Source organism: Cryptotermes secundus, unplaced genomic scaffold (genome assembly GCF_002891405.2).
Source record: "Cryptotermes secundus unplaced genomic scaffold, Csec_1.0 scaffold588, whole genome shotgun sequence".
In the NCBI taxonomy this organism is placed as follows: domain Eukaryota; kingdom Metazoa; phylum Arthropoda; class Insecta; order Blattodea; family Kalotermitidae; genus Cryptotermes; species Cryptotermes secundus.
The window spans coordinates 65,649-79,661 of NW_019737990.1; the positions used below are offsets into that span (position 1 = coordinate 65,649).

The following is a 14,013-nucleotide window of genomic DNA, read 5'->3' on the forward strand; positions in this document are numbered from 1 at the left end:
AGGTAGGTAGGTAGTTAGTCTGAAAACAGGAGACGTTGCAACGTTTTGCTATCTACAGTATACATTCCGTGTTTATATTTATTCTTAAGGTTTCTAGGGGCCCAAGTATCGGCAGTATGTAGTAGGCGTGGTATTTAAACACGGAAGAAAATTTTTCTGTGGTAGGGATATACATATAAAGTAAGTAAGTAAAGTAAAGCTATCCCTGTAACAGGCCGTGAAGGCCCATAGGGTTGTGAGACGTTGAGGGTCCCACATTATCTAGACAATCGGCTCAAAGATGGCGGTAAGGTTGTCAGCCTTACGCACCGGCCGCGCTTTACTCCACAAGAAAATTATTTAATTAATTCCTGGTACTCATTTATGTTAGAGGCTGAGTCAACCCCAGGGCCATAGTGCGGCCGGAAGGATTACGTCAATTGAAAAAAATTCAATGACCTCATCGGGACTTGAACCCGCGACCTTCCAGCTTGTAGCATAGCCCCTCAACCAACTACGCTAATACTAATAAATAATAAAATACACACTGCACGTACTTCGAAGAAAGGCAACAATATCTGACTTTACTGGATTTTAAAAACTCTGTAATCGACCTCCGAACGTTAAAGACCTAGTTTATATGGTCTTCGGAACCGCGTTTCATTTGTTCGCATGTTACGTAACGCTATCTGTCGATAAAATTCTAAGATAGAAACTTGACGCTGTTTTGTCCTATAATCGTGTGCCTGTTAGGAGATTATAAAGTCGTTAATAACAGGAATGTTTTCATATAGCATGCGCGTATATCTTTTAAAATATAGAAACGTTCCATGTAGAATGAATCAAGCTCCATGTCATTACTAATTCTTCTGTTACTAAGTGCAATACAAAATGCGTAAGAGACAAATGACTGCAGTGGAAGCTTGTCCGTTCAACCGGTGAAAGTTTGTGTGCGTATTGTGAGGCAGCTGTGCAGGTCGACTCGTGTTTCACTGCTGCAGTAGTCTGCATACAACAGTAAGTAGCTTTAATATAGTGATTTTCCCATTGATGTCCTATAGTAGAATATGTAAAAAGTAAAAGTAAAGCTATTTAGGAAAATTATTTAATTAATTCCTGGTACTCATTTCTGTTAGAGGCTGAGTCGACCCCAGGGCCATAGTGCGGCTGGAAGGGTTAGGTCAATTGAAAAATCCAATCACCTCATCGGGATTTGAACTCGCGACCTTCCGGCTTTTAGTAGAATATAGAATATTTTACGTAAATTTTCGCAATTTCTATGCTATTCGGATCAGATTTTGTACTTAACCGTTGTTCTATGCTCACTTTAACAGTTTTCGTCTAGGGAGTGCTGTATCATGCTTAAAATATGGAACGATTTCAACAGTAATAATATGTTACAGATATTGTATCAGAATTACGGTTTTTGTATATCACAATGGAGAGTCTCAATACTTTTATGTTGAAGCTGGATTCATCAACAGGTGGCCCGCGGGTCGCTGGCAATTCTCCGCTTCACTTTTACCGATCCACGAATTATAGTTGACGCATTATGCACATTATATTGGCATTAGTAACTGAATTATGGTTCATTAGTTTCACTATGAAGCATTTCAATATTTCTATGTTAAAGTTATATTTATCAACAGGTAGCCCTCACTAATGGAATGGTAGAATTTTATTGACGTTTCGGAGGTACCTATTGCCTCAGTATTCAGGGTTGAAGAGTAAGGCAGGCATTCACGGACGTACTTGGTTTGCTTGCTTCGTCCCTCGGCCTGCTCGCTTTGCGAGGTACTTAACATATTTTCGGGTAAATCAACTCAACCGCCACGGTAGCGCTGCAACCATGGAAGTTTATTTGGAAAAAAAGTCGTCCATATAAATAACACCGTTATTCCTAGCAAAGAAGAAGTTAAATACCTCGGAATGCATCTAGACTGCAAAATGACGTGGAAATGCCAAATAACAAAAAAACGTAAACAAATAGATTTACTGACCAAGCAGATGTCCTGGCTTATAGGCAGAAGATCAAAACTATCCCTCGAAAACAAAATCCTTATATACAAAACAGTAATTATTCCAATCTGGACTTACGGCATCGAACTCTGGGGATGTGCCAGTAAGACCAACAGCAACATTATCCAAAGATCACAATCGAAAATCCTAAGGATGTTAGTCGACGCACCTTGGTATGTGTCAAATGAAACCCTACATCAAGACTTCAAATTAAAATTCGTGAAAGAAATCATCCTGGACAGAAGCCGCCAACACATGAGCAAAATTGAAACCCACGAGAACGAACTATTGCAACCACTCAGGGAGCCAATCAACAATAGAAGATTAAAAAGGAAATGGCCAAATGACCTGATATAAAACAAATCAGCTTCTGAAGAGGTAATGTCGATGGACATTTTCCTCGCATGACATGTAATAGTCCTTAGCGAAACCATTAACCTATAGAATGTACGTAATTCTGATTGTTAATAAATAAGTTCCTCCGAAAAAAAAAAAATTGGAAAAAGCAACATTCAAAGCCTGGAGTTTCAAGGTTTTTAGATATTTAAAAACAAATTCTAACCTTTCCGAAACAGAACTAAAAACTTACTCTTGTGGAATTGTTGGAGGGAGATTGTAAGGCAATGCTTTTAGAAATAAATTCGTAACCACGGAAGAGCTAACATGGACAACAAAATGGCGATAAATTTTAATGTTACTTGGTTGATTCTTTAATACGTGGTTTTGTTCCTTCTAAATGTTATCAAACTACACGGCGTCACATCCCAGAATATAGTTACCGGTGTTAGAAATGCAAATCTCACATAGTAAGATCACATTTATTTATTTTTGTGTAGCTGTACAACCTCTTAAGATTCGAAGAATCACCAAACGTTTTTCAGACGTAAAACCCGTCTGAATAGCGCGTTATATTGTATCAGAATATTGACGGTAATATGGTGCTTGCTCGAAGTTAAATTGGCATATCAAAATTCTCGTCAGAATTATGAAGGAATACTTGACATGGTGAATTATGCATGTATGGCAACATGGGTGGTCAGATATCAGTAGAGCGACCGTCACTTCTTTGCTATTGACAATCAAGGGGTTACGTCTGGGGTCAAATGGCAACACTCCAGCTTGAAATTTTAAGTCTGCCGACATGTAACGAAGCGTTATATAGAACTCACGTCTGCGCAGACTCGTGCAGACTGCAGAAGGAAATGTTATCGCAACAGAACTTCATAGAGCAGAGACCGTCTTGAAAAGTCAATAGTTGCTCAGCTAGTCTGGAAATTTCCTCCCATTTTACGGAACAAAAAGATGCATTACTGTGTTTACACGGTCCCTGTCCTAAGCGAGTTGAATTCGGGGTGCACTTTCCAATTCAGTTGCTTTAAAATCCAATTTAATATTATCCCCCATGGACACGCTTGAAGTGTTACATTCATTTAAGGGACTAAACAATACCAATTTTCATACCCTTCAACTACCACTGTACCACTGCTGTAAGTCAAAGTCAAAGTTATGTTACGACCGACGGTCAGTCGGTCACTCTGTCTTGGAATGAAGTATCCATCCGGCGCTTAAGACCAGATCTTTATTACTGCCAGACAGTCTCAGGTTTGTCGATGTAGGGCACCCTCTCTGACGAGAGGACGGGTCTGTCGTTTGCCAGAGTCACAGCCCGCAGTAATAAGTCTGTTGTCAGTGTGTACACTTTACATTTTACATATTATTAAACGTATGTATATAAAAATTCTCCTTGTCAAAGTCAAAGTCAAATTGCGACTGACGGTCAGTCAGTCAGTCAGCCAGTCAGTCAGTCAGTCAGCCAGTCAGTCAGTCAGTCAGCCAGTCAGTCAGTCAGTCAGCCAGTCAGTCAGTCAGTCAGTCAGTCAGTGAGTCTTGGTGCCGAGCCCCATCTGGGGCTCATGACCAGATATTAATTATTACCGTTTGACAGTTAAGTCTTGCGTCTGTGGGGCGCCCTCTATGACAAGAGGACGGGTCTGTCTTTTGTATATGCTGCTGGCCCTTGCCAGTGCAGTCTTTCTTGGGTGCACGTCCCTTAGGACTTGGAACCATATTTTACCGTCTCAGATTTGAGACTTCACTTTTTGTCGCCTCCTACGACTCCCAGGGTCACGGTGGAGGTATTCGACATTCTTATCAAAGTCAAAGTCAAATTGCGTGTTCTCGTTATATAACTTCGGGGCGGACCCAAGAGAAAACACATCCATCGGTATAGCTTACTTATTAATTGCCGCAGGAAGGTGTTTACTGAGTAGTTACCTAGCAATGGACGTCTACTCTGGCGTCGCTATTACGGCTTTCAGGCTTCATGTCACAATATCTTCAATGAGCTCACCATCACTTCCTTCCATACCTTTGCAGTTCTCTACTCGCCTTCATCCAAGCATTCGATCCAGTACTGTCTGAGTTACCGATACCGTCCTTAAATAAACAAATGAGTTTCTAATTTATATACAAGATTTCAGATTCCGTAAACATGTTGACACTGTGAAAACGGAAAAGTCATTCTGTCTTTCTAATAAAGTTGGCAAGAACAAAGCTTGAAGAAAATTGACGTCAAGTTGCCTTTGTTTCAGCAGTAAACAACGTTGCTATTCAGGTTGTTTACCTAATCTTAGTGTCACGAGATGTTAGACAAACTGTCATCTTCCGAAGGAAGCCGAAATCTCGTAAGAGGAGCGGGTCAGTGACACTTGCCACCCGTTTGGTTTTATTCAGTGTGTTTTAAAAGTTCTGGCATGTATCCCTGAGACTCATCTTGTGTAAACGGAAGAGAAAACTGCTACTGAAATGTAACATCTCAATAGCAGACACCGTCTTCATCATGCTCTTGTTTCTTCAAGACTGCGGTCACAGTGTGAAGTAACTACAACCTGATCGAAAACTTCTTTCACTACATAAGCATTATGATGAGGAAAATTTACCGCTGTAAATGGACTATGTTTTTAATATTAATTCTTTTATCGTTAATCTGGTTAATCCATGATTAATCTATAAACTTATCTGTGTGTATTAATAATGTTTTACATCAATTTATACGAATTTTATACATGTAATCTTAAGACTAAACGAAAGATGACCCAAAAGGCGACATTACGTTAATTGTACACTAGAGAGACGCATCTGAAATTCATAGAGCGCAAGTCGCTCATCTGATCAAGAAATTCACCTCTTTGTATGGAACCCAAAGATCCATTGCCGTGTTCACAAGAAATCGCTACCGGGCCCTGACGCGAGCCACTTGAATCCAATACAGTTGTTGACATCCTGTTCCTTTATGATTGATCTTAAATTTATGCTTCTTACATGGAATCTCAGGGTTCATTATCGTCTCCAAACCAGTCCATCACTGGACCGAAGCCTGAGACTGTCAATGCAGTTCACACAACCGAGCGAGTTCGCTCAGTAGACTCCTGTTTCGGAGGTACTGGGTTCGAACGCCTATCATCATAGAGGTTTTTCTTTGTTTTCCTCAGCCCCCTAGGCATATTCCGGGATAATACTTCGATTGAACCAGAATCGCTCTTTCCTAGGTAAAGTTGTCCTTGCGCTTAATTAGATAAGGACTATATCATGAAGACATATGGAGGAGCGGAGGTATAGCTCCACTCTTCTTGACCTTAACACTAGATGGGGGTGAGTCGTCAGCTTCACGCGTTTGCCGCTTTACACCCCCCCCCCCCCCAACGGGAAACATTCAACGGTACCCCTTGAATAGGAGGTTGGGTGAACCATAGAAGCTGTCTGAAAGATGAAGAGAAGAGAAAAATCTTTCCCCTGCGGAATATCGAACCCAGGCTCTCCACCCCTTAGCCCGTCACTATACCGACTGAGCTATCCCAACTCCACCTCTTTCTCGTAGACTATTTTTATAATTCGTCTGTCATCCTACCATTCGAGGATGTACGAGTATATCGTGACTGCTGACCATGTCCTTATGTAACCCACAGCCCTCAGTTAATACCTTTATATAGCGGCCTCCGTAGTCTAGAGGTAACGTTCCCACCACATGACTCGTGGTACGAGGGTTCAGACCCGGCGGAGGTCGTCGAATTTTTAAGGGCGGAAAAATTCAGGGAACAAGTCCTCCGGGAGGGACTTTAAGCCGTGTGTCCCGTGTCGTAGCTTTACGGGACGTAAAAGAACCTCATATCTCCAAAGGAGGTCACTGAGCCAAATTCAAGGATGTTTCCCGCCCAACAAGTAGTCTCTAACACCTCTGATAGATGGGGGAAGCATTATAGATACCGCCAAGCTAGTGGAGGCCGAACTCGCTGGCTCGGTCGGGACTGATGGTACGCACCAATATCGGTAGGATATAGAGACTGGTAGAATATCATAGAGGGAATCACAATGGACCAATACTGGTCTAAGTGCATGGGGAAACCCACCCTCTCCAATAACTAACTAAGTAATACCTTTATATACCTATACCTCAGTATAGACGAAGTTCCGAACGATATTCGAACCGAGCCCTCCCCCTCCATTATGAGTTTATGAGTTTAGACTCCAACGTGCTCACTGCATACGTCTATGTCTCCCAGTCTCTTTACCTTCTTGCTGACTAGCAGTTTGCAGACTGCTCGGTTCACATTTCCCTATCATGTGCTGAACTCTCCCGAGCGGAAGTCCAAGTGTCTTTAAGTAGGCCGTTGTCACGATTTCAGATTGTTTTAGCCTTTGTAATTAGATCTCCTTAAAGTTCACAACTTTGCCTCTCGAACTCCATTATCATTGAGAATTTCATATCATATCTCGTTTCCGGTTACAGAACATTGTAGTCGAGTGTTTAGCGAACTTGTCTCGTATTTGGAAGGTCCCGGGTTACGAAACCGGCTTTCATTCCAGGCAAATGCTGGGATAGTACCTTAAGATAAACCGAGACCTCTTCTATCCACATCCTCACCCTTGTCTCCTTCCTCTCTCTTCCTGCCTCAGATATCCTCTTTTACGACTTCTTGCAGTTCTGTCTTCTGGTTCTGGTGTTGTCCAGAAACAGGATGAACTATATTGTCACGTATCAAGGGGTTATCGTTGCTTAAAGGACGGGTTTTGGATTTGATGATCGAATTTATTGGACATTTATACGACTTGTTACAATATTTCACAATATTTCCAACTGAACTGAACTGAACTGAAGTGAACTGTCAGTTATGCCAGTCGAGTCTTATGTTGCGGCCGACGGTCAATCGGCCTGTATGTCTTGGAATAAAGCACCCATCTGGGGCTTACGAAAAGATTTCTATTACTGTCAGGCAGCTGCGGGTTTGTTGCCATAGGGCGCTCTCTCTGACGACAGGACGGGTCTGTCGTTTACAATTGTTGCTGGCTCTCGCTAGCGCAGTCATTCTCGGGTCCGAGTACCGTGGGACTAGCGACCATATTTTACTGTCTCAGATTCGAAACTTCCTTTTGTCGCCTCCTACGCCTCTCATGGCTACGGTGGAGGCGGTCTACCCCGCCTCTACACGAGATTGTCACATATTCTGGGTTACTCGTTATACATGTAGCCTCTGGGCGAAATCCACAGAAAACGCGACCATTTCCTAGCAATGGACGTATACTATAGTCGCGTATTGTTACACGCATTACTTAGCAACGGGCTGTTTACCTCGAATGTGTCTCTGCTGGAAGGTGTTTAACGAGCCGTTGCCTAGCAATGGGCCTATACGCCACAATATTATTCTGGGTTGCCTCTTAGGCCTCTTTACTGTAAAATTTAGTTATAATGATCTTCTCTGTTTCTTTGTCCTATCCATTCGTTTTACACGGACAAATAATTATAGTAATTTCTTTCTAAATCTCTTTAAAATTCCTGGTACTCATTTCTATTAGAGGCTGAGTCGACCCCAGGGCCATAGTGCGGCTGGAAGAATTAGGTCAATTGAAAAAATCCGATGACTTCATCGGGACTTGAACCCGCGACCTTCCGGCTTGTAGCATAGTGCCTCAACCAACTACACTACGGAATTAATTAATAATTTTCCTGCGGAGTAAAGTGCGGCTGGCGCGTAGGGATGACAACCTTACCGCCATCTTTGAGCCGATTATCTAGAAAATATGGGGGCCTCGACGTCTCACAGCCCAATGGGCCTCCACGGCCTGGTACAGGGATAGCTTTACTTTACATTTTTAAATGTCTTTAAAAACTCCTAATTATAATATTCATGTTGTCCCTCGGCACTTCTCAGTATTTGCTATTGTAGGCTATAATTCGTAAAATGCCTTATCATCGAAGCTATGTACGCGGTACAGTTGATGAAGCTTAATAAAATAAACGAATAAGCAATGTTTCTCCAACGAAAGTTTTGAAACACCTCTCTCTGCTTTCAAATTTGAACCTCTCATTAAATTTGCACACGGAAAATACGTTTCATTAATTTGTAAATTAATTACCGGCTCTGTCCATAACTAGGAATATACGGTGCCAAATGATTTGGTGGTAGTCAATTATGAAAAAAAATACAAAAAACAAACTCCGTGGTTTTAGTTCGCAAGCGAACTATACCAACCGAGCGACCACCGCTTATCGGCGAAGTTTAGTGGACACAGCGTGTCGCGTGGTCAGGGCAACGAATCCTCACGGCCTTTAATTTCGGTTTTCTAGACCGAAGCCTCTATTTTTTCAATCAATTAGCTCCTCAGTTATCCTCACGAGGTTGAGTCGACCTCGTTCCCTACCCACTACTTATCAGAAAATTTGGTAGCGCCGGAATCGAACCCGGAACCTCTGTATCTGTAGCCAAATTATGAATTATAAAGGATATAAAGCAAACGGTCGCTGCATAATTTCAGTAATTATCCAAGAATTTACATGGAGGAACTGAAGAAAACAAAGAAGGACCTCAGTCGGGACAGTAGATTCGAGTCGGTGACCTTCTGATCTTTACTACTTGAGTCATCTTGCTTGAAGATGGTTCATATGGAATTAATAAAATTCCCTAAAATATTTCCAGTAGGAAACAGAAATTGGTACAGATGTAGGAGCAGAAACATATGCTAAGTCAATTCTGTGAGTCTGGTAGCATTTTCACTGACACAGAAATGAAACATGCCCACAGACTGTTTGCGTAAAACCCACGCACTTCTTGCAAGTCGCACCTCATTTACGGTCTGCTTATTCTGGGATAAAGTCACAGAAACGGAAAGATTGATGGAACGTTTGTTAGGGAGATGACTGATGAATCCAAACACTCATCACGTTCTTTAATCTGTATTTCACATGGATCATCTGTCCGTGCCGTTCGGAAAGCAGAAATACCCAGATCGACAGGGATTGCAGGGGAATATGTTCATGTTTGTAAACATGTCAGACAAGCCTCCGAATAACCTTAAAACGTTTAAAGACTGTAAGTACAGTGAAGGTATCCCTGTGATTAACCAGTTAAGCACTACGCAATGAAGAAAAATGCGGGGAATAATGTAGACCCGCTTATATTGAACTTCGGCACTAGTTTGAGCTCAGTGGTCAGCTTCACGCACCGGTCGCTTTACACCCTAAAAATACGCCCCCGTATCCATTGGATAGGAGGCTGTATGGCCCCAGAGCCGGTCTGGACTCCGTGGAGAGCAAATAAATTCTGTTAATGCCGATACTCGAACTCCCGTCCAGCCCGTAGCCAGTTGCTACACTAACTGCATTTTTCTTTTCAATGGCTCCTCCATCCCATCCAGGGCCCAGGCCTCTTATTCAGTTTCCTTATAATATTTCTCAGTCGGTAGGACTCCTTGGACGAGTGATCAGCCCGTCGCAAGGCCTCTACCTAAACACATGACAACACAACGCATACACACACCAAACATGCATGCCTTGTGTAGGATTCTAACCCACGATCCCAGCGCCCGAACTAGCGAAGAGAGTGCGAGCCTTAGACCGCGGGGCTACCGAGACCGGTGCCGACTGTGCTGTACCGGCTCTTAATTAATGCGAATGAAGTGTAATTTAACATGTGAAATCATAAACATGCTGCGTGAGATTATGAGAGCATGTGGTACTACATAATTAGCTCAGTCGGTATAGCGATGGGCTACTGGCTCGACGGCTGGGGTTCGATTCCCGGCAGGGGCAAGAAACTTTTATCCACAGCGTCCAGACGGGTTCTGGGCTGTACCCAGCTTCCTGTGCAATGGGTATCGGGGGTAAGACTGCCAGGGCGTGAAGTTTACCACGCACTTCCATACTGGCGCTACACCCCGTCTTATTGGCGTGGCGCTTGAGTCGTTAATAGCAGGGATAACTTTACTTGTACTTTGCTACATAATGTCACCGGTAGGTGGATCTGCCAAAAATACTAGCAGCGCCTCTGTGTGGTTTTGGTTTTCGCGAATAAGCGACGTCGAATGTTGAGCAGTTTCCAACGTTCCGGCAATCATTTAGATTGCCATCTTCAAAGTTAATGACTTTGGGGAGAATTTTGGCAGCTCTTACATAGCTCTTGTGCCGGTCACGGTAGCCGAGCGGTCTAAGGCGCGTACTGTCTTCGCTCGGTCGGAAGCCGGGATCGTGGGTTCGAATCCCACAAAGGCATGGATGTTTGGTGTGTGTATGCGTTTATTCTGTGTTTGTGTTGTCCTGTGTTTAGGTAGAGGCCTTGCGTCGAATTGATCACCCGTCCAAGGAGTCCTACCGTCTATAAAAATGATCAATGAAACTGAGAAATCAGCCCTGTGCTCCAAAGTTGGAGCCAGAAGAACAAATATCTATCAGGCAGTGTGTCGGAGTTGACACTGTGACTGGATGCCTTGGACAGACTCGAGATCATAGTAATTATCATGAACTACTGTGCCCACTTCAGCAAGGAAGCCCCCGAAGTAAGAAAACACCGCCATAATTTTAAGCCTGAAGACGGATAGAGATATTGGGTTTTCGGACTTTATCCATCGTCCTGGTTTTTAAGATAACTAATAAAAACACGACGTTTCGGAAACTGGATCTGTTTCCGTCCTCAGGTGAGGGGAAAACACATATTCTGTTGGGTCCCTTAGAATCACCTGAGGAAGAAAACAGATCCAGTTTCCGAAACGTCGTGTTTTTATTAGTTATCTTAAAAACCAGGACGATGGATAAAGTCCGAAAACCCAATATCTCTATGTGTTATACACCATCGTCAGAATCCTATAGTAACTACTGAAGACGGATGTAGATACGTACAGATTGGCTTCACCTCCTTCCGCCTACACCCACCACAATATCCTCATCCTGCAGTCGCTGCATATGCTTTCCTACCCATATGGATAGAAGAATAAGAACAAGGAGGAGGAAGAGGAGGAAGAGAAGGAGGAGGAGGAGGAGGAGGAGAAGAAGAAGAAGAAGAAGAAGAAGGGAGAAAGATTATCCGTCATCTCTTGGCCTAAACAGAGAGTCGCTGAGAGGTTCCCCCACCACTCCTCAAGACGATTTGGCCTCCGAATTAATTTTCATCTCTTTTCATTAACCACGTGGTAACTCCCGATTGGTTAGCATCCCGCTCCTCTGGTCATCCAAACAGCCCCCGAAACAATATACACTTACCGGCTTCTGTGAGGTTTCCATCATTCAAATTAACCACTGCTGTAACATCGGAAGTAGCGACTTCACGTTCCTTTACCGAATTTTCTGTTTTCTTGGGCTTACATTTCTTGAACGTAGATGTAAAAAAGTGTAAAGTTATCCCTGGGTAGTGAGACGCCGAGGTTCCAAAATTTGACAGACAATCGTCTCACAGATGGTAAGGATGTCAGCCTTACGCGCCGGCCGGCCGCCCTTTACCTCGCAGGAAGATTCCTGGTACTTATTTCTGTTAGGGGCTGGGTCGATTCCAGGACCATATTGCAGCTGTAAAGATTAGGTAAATTGAAAACTGCAATGACCTTATCGGGAATCGAACCCGCGACCTTCCGGCTTGTAGCATAGTGCTTTAAACGACTATGCTACATCGTGCCCCCTTGAAAGTAGGTGTATGTACGCTATTGTTGCGGTCTCTGATCACTACATAAAAATATACGTATATAAGAGTAAAATTAGAAATAAAAGAGATAAATAAAAATATTAAGAACTGAATTAATCGAGTTTCACATAATCGCCTGCAAAAGCTGATAAAGAGGAACCGTATTTCTTGGTGTGTGGAAACAGAAGAAATTCTTAAATTAAGATGTTGACTGGGCCGCGCCATAGCTCAAGCGGTTAGTCGCTGGTTTCCCACCGCGGGGGCCCGGATTCGAGCCCGGATTTTGTCATGTAGGATTTGTGATGGACAAAGTGCCACTGGGGCAGGTTTTCTCCGAGTACTTCGGTTTCCCCTGCCAGTCTTCATTCCACCAAATGCTCCACCATCATCTATCATCTGGGGCTGGTACAGTAGGACAATAGTGGCCGCAGTACCAAGTGGACTCCAGTCTCACCCCATTAATAATAATAANAGTCCAATTAACACAAGAATAATGTATAATGTCGCATTTTCTTTACGTATAATGCGCATATATTACAGCCATAAATATGGCTTTCTATTTGTGAACTTAACTTTCCATGCGTGGTCACATTCAACGCTCAGCTCGTAGCTCTAGTTAAAATGTACCCCATAACGTTCTCTTTACAAGAAGAAGGAAGAGCGGTTGCGATTCATATAAAATGTTTTATTTGTTGCATTGTTAAACAGTTTCCTGAAGGCCATTTCACGATTTCCTTGGGATATATCCCGTAAAACTGACGTTTCTAATTATATGAACACGAAATGTTGAAAGACAAATGGGATACATTTAGCAGTTAATGTTTTGGAAATTGTGATAGTGTATTTATCTGCCTCTATAAACTTCAGATAATTAATGGAAGTTAAGACACGACTTGCGTTGAAGAAACATGTTGGTGAAAGGTTGCGTTATGTATAACTAACTTCATGGAGCTGAGCCCTTCTTGAGAAACCTGCAGTTGTGCAGCTACTCAAGAATTTATCAACATTTTATGAAACCAAAAGTCACATTACCGTGTTTCTAAGAGCACTCCACTGCTTCTTTCCCTATCCTGAGCCAGATCAATCCAGTCCATACCACCCACCTACGTCTTGGTCATCCTAGTGGTCTCTTTCTGGTTTTCCCACAAAAATCTTATAAGCATCCCGCCTTTTCCCCATGCGTGCTACATGCCTGCGAAGCTCATCCTCCTTGACATAATCATTCTAATTATACTTGGAGAAGAGTACAAGTTATGAAGCTCCTCATTATGCAGTTTTCTCCAGCCTCCTGTCACTTCATCCCTCTTCGGCCCAAATATTGCCCTCAACACCTTGTTCTCAAACACCCTCGATCTGTGTTCCTCCCTTAATATCAGAGACCAAGTTTCACGCCCATACAGAACCACAGGCAAAATTATAATTCTGTATATTCTAATCTTTATGCGTTTAAACAGCAGACGAGAAGACGAAAGATTTTGCACTGAATGGTAGCAAGCATTACCCGAATTCGTTCTCCTCTTAATTTCCTCGTCAATCAAACTTTGATTTGTTATTGTCGTTCCAAAATATTTGATCTGCTCCACATTTTCAAAGGAGATGTGTTAGCTATCTTTATGTCATGATTTTGCCCTGCATTTTGGTTACGAGACAGCAATATGTACTTAGTTTTCTCTGTGTTTACTTCTAGACCAACCTCTTTACTAGCGTATGTTAGAGTTTCTGTTGTATGGTGTCTGCCAGTAGATTCACATCAACAAAAGGCCAGCAGCTGATGTGTCTCATTTCAGTTTAACAATACAATAAAACCTTCAATATTTCTGGCACTACTACTGAGAAAATTATCTCAAGTGGTAAAACTTACGATTTATATTCAGGAAATGCCCTGTTCGAATCTCGACGGGGACACCGACTGCAGATGTTCTTGGTCTTTCTCAGTCCCTCAGAAAATTCAGAAGTAGTACCACTAAATCTTTGATAATTCTTGCAGTAATTATCCCACCATTCCACGTTATATGGTCTGAGCTACTAAAACGTCTTTAAATAAATCATAAATAAGTGAAATATATATATATAT

General features: G+C 42.5%; 1 protein-coding gene across 1 annotated transcript in view; it reads left to right on the top strand.

Moving 5' to 3' along the window:
• The first annotated feature begins 720 nt into the window (after positions 1-720).
• LOC111870643 (multidrug resistance-associated protein 5) overlaps positions 721-14,013 on the top strand; it is a 164,573-nt gene continuing 151,280 nt past the window's right edge. Inside the window, exon 1 of the mRNA XM_033753952.1 lies at positions 721-996. The gene's annotated coding sequence lies outside the window, so the exon portion shown is untranslated. The remainder of the gene's footprint in view (positions 997-14,013) is intronic.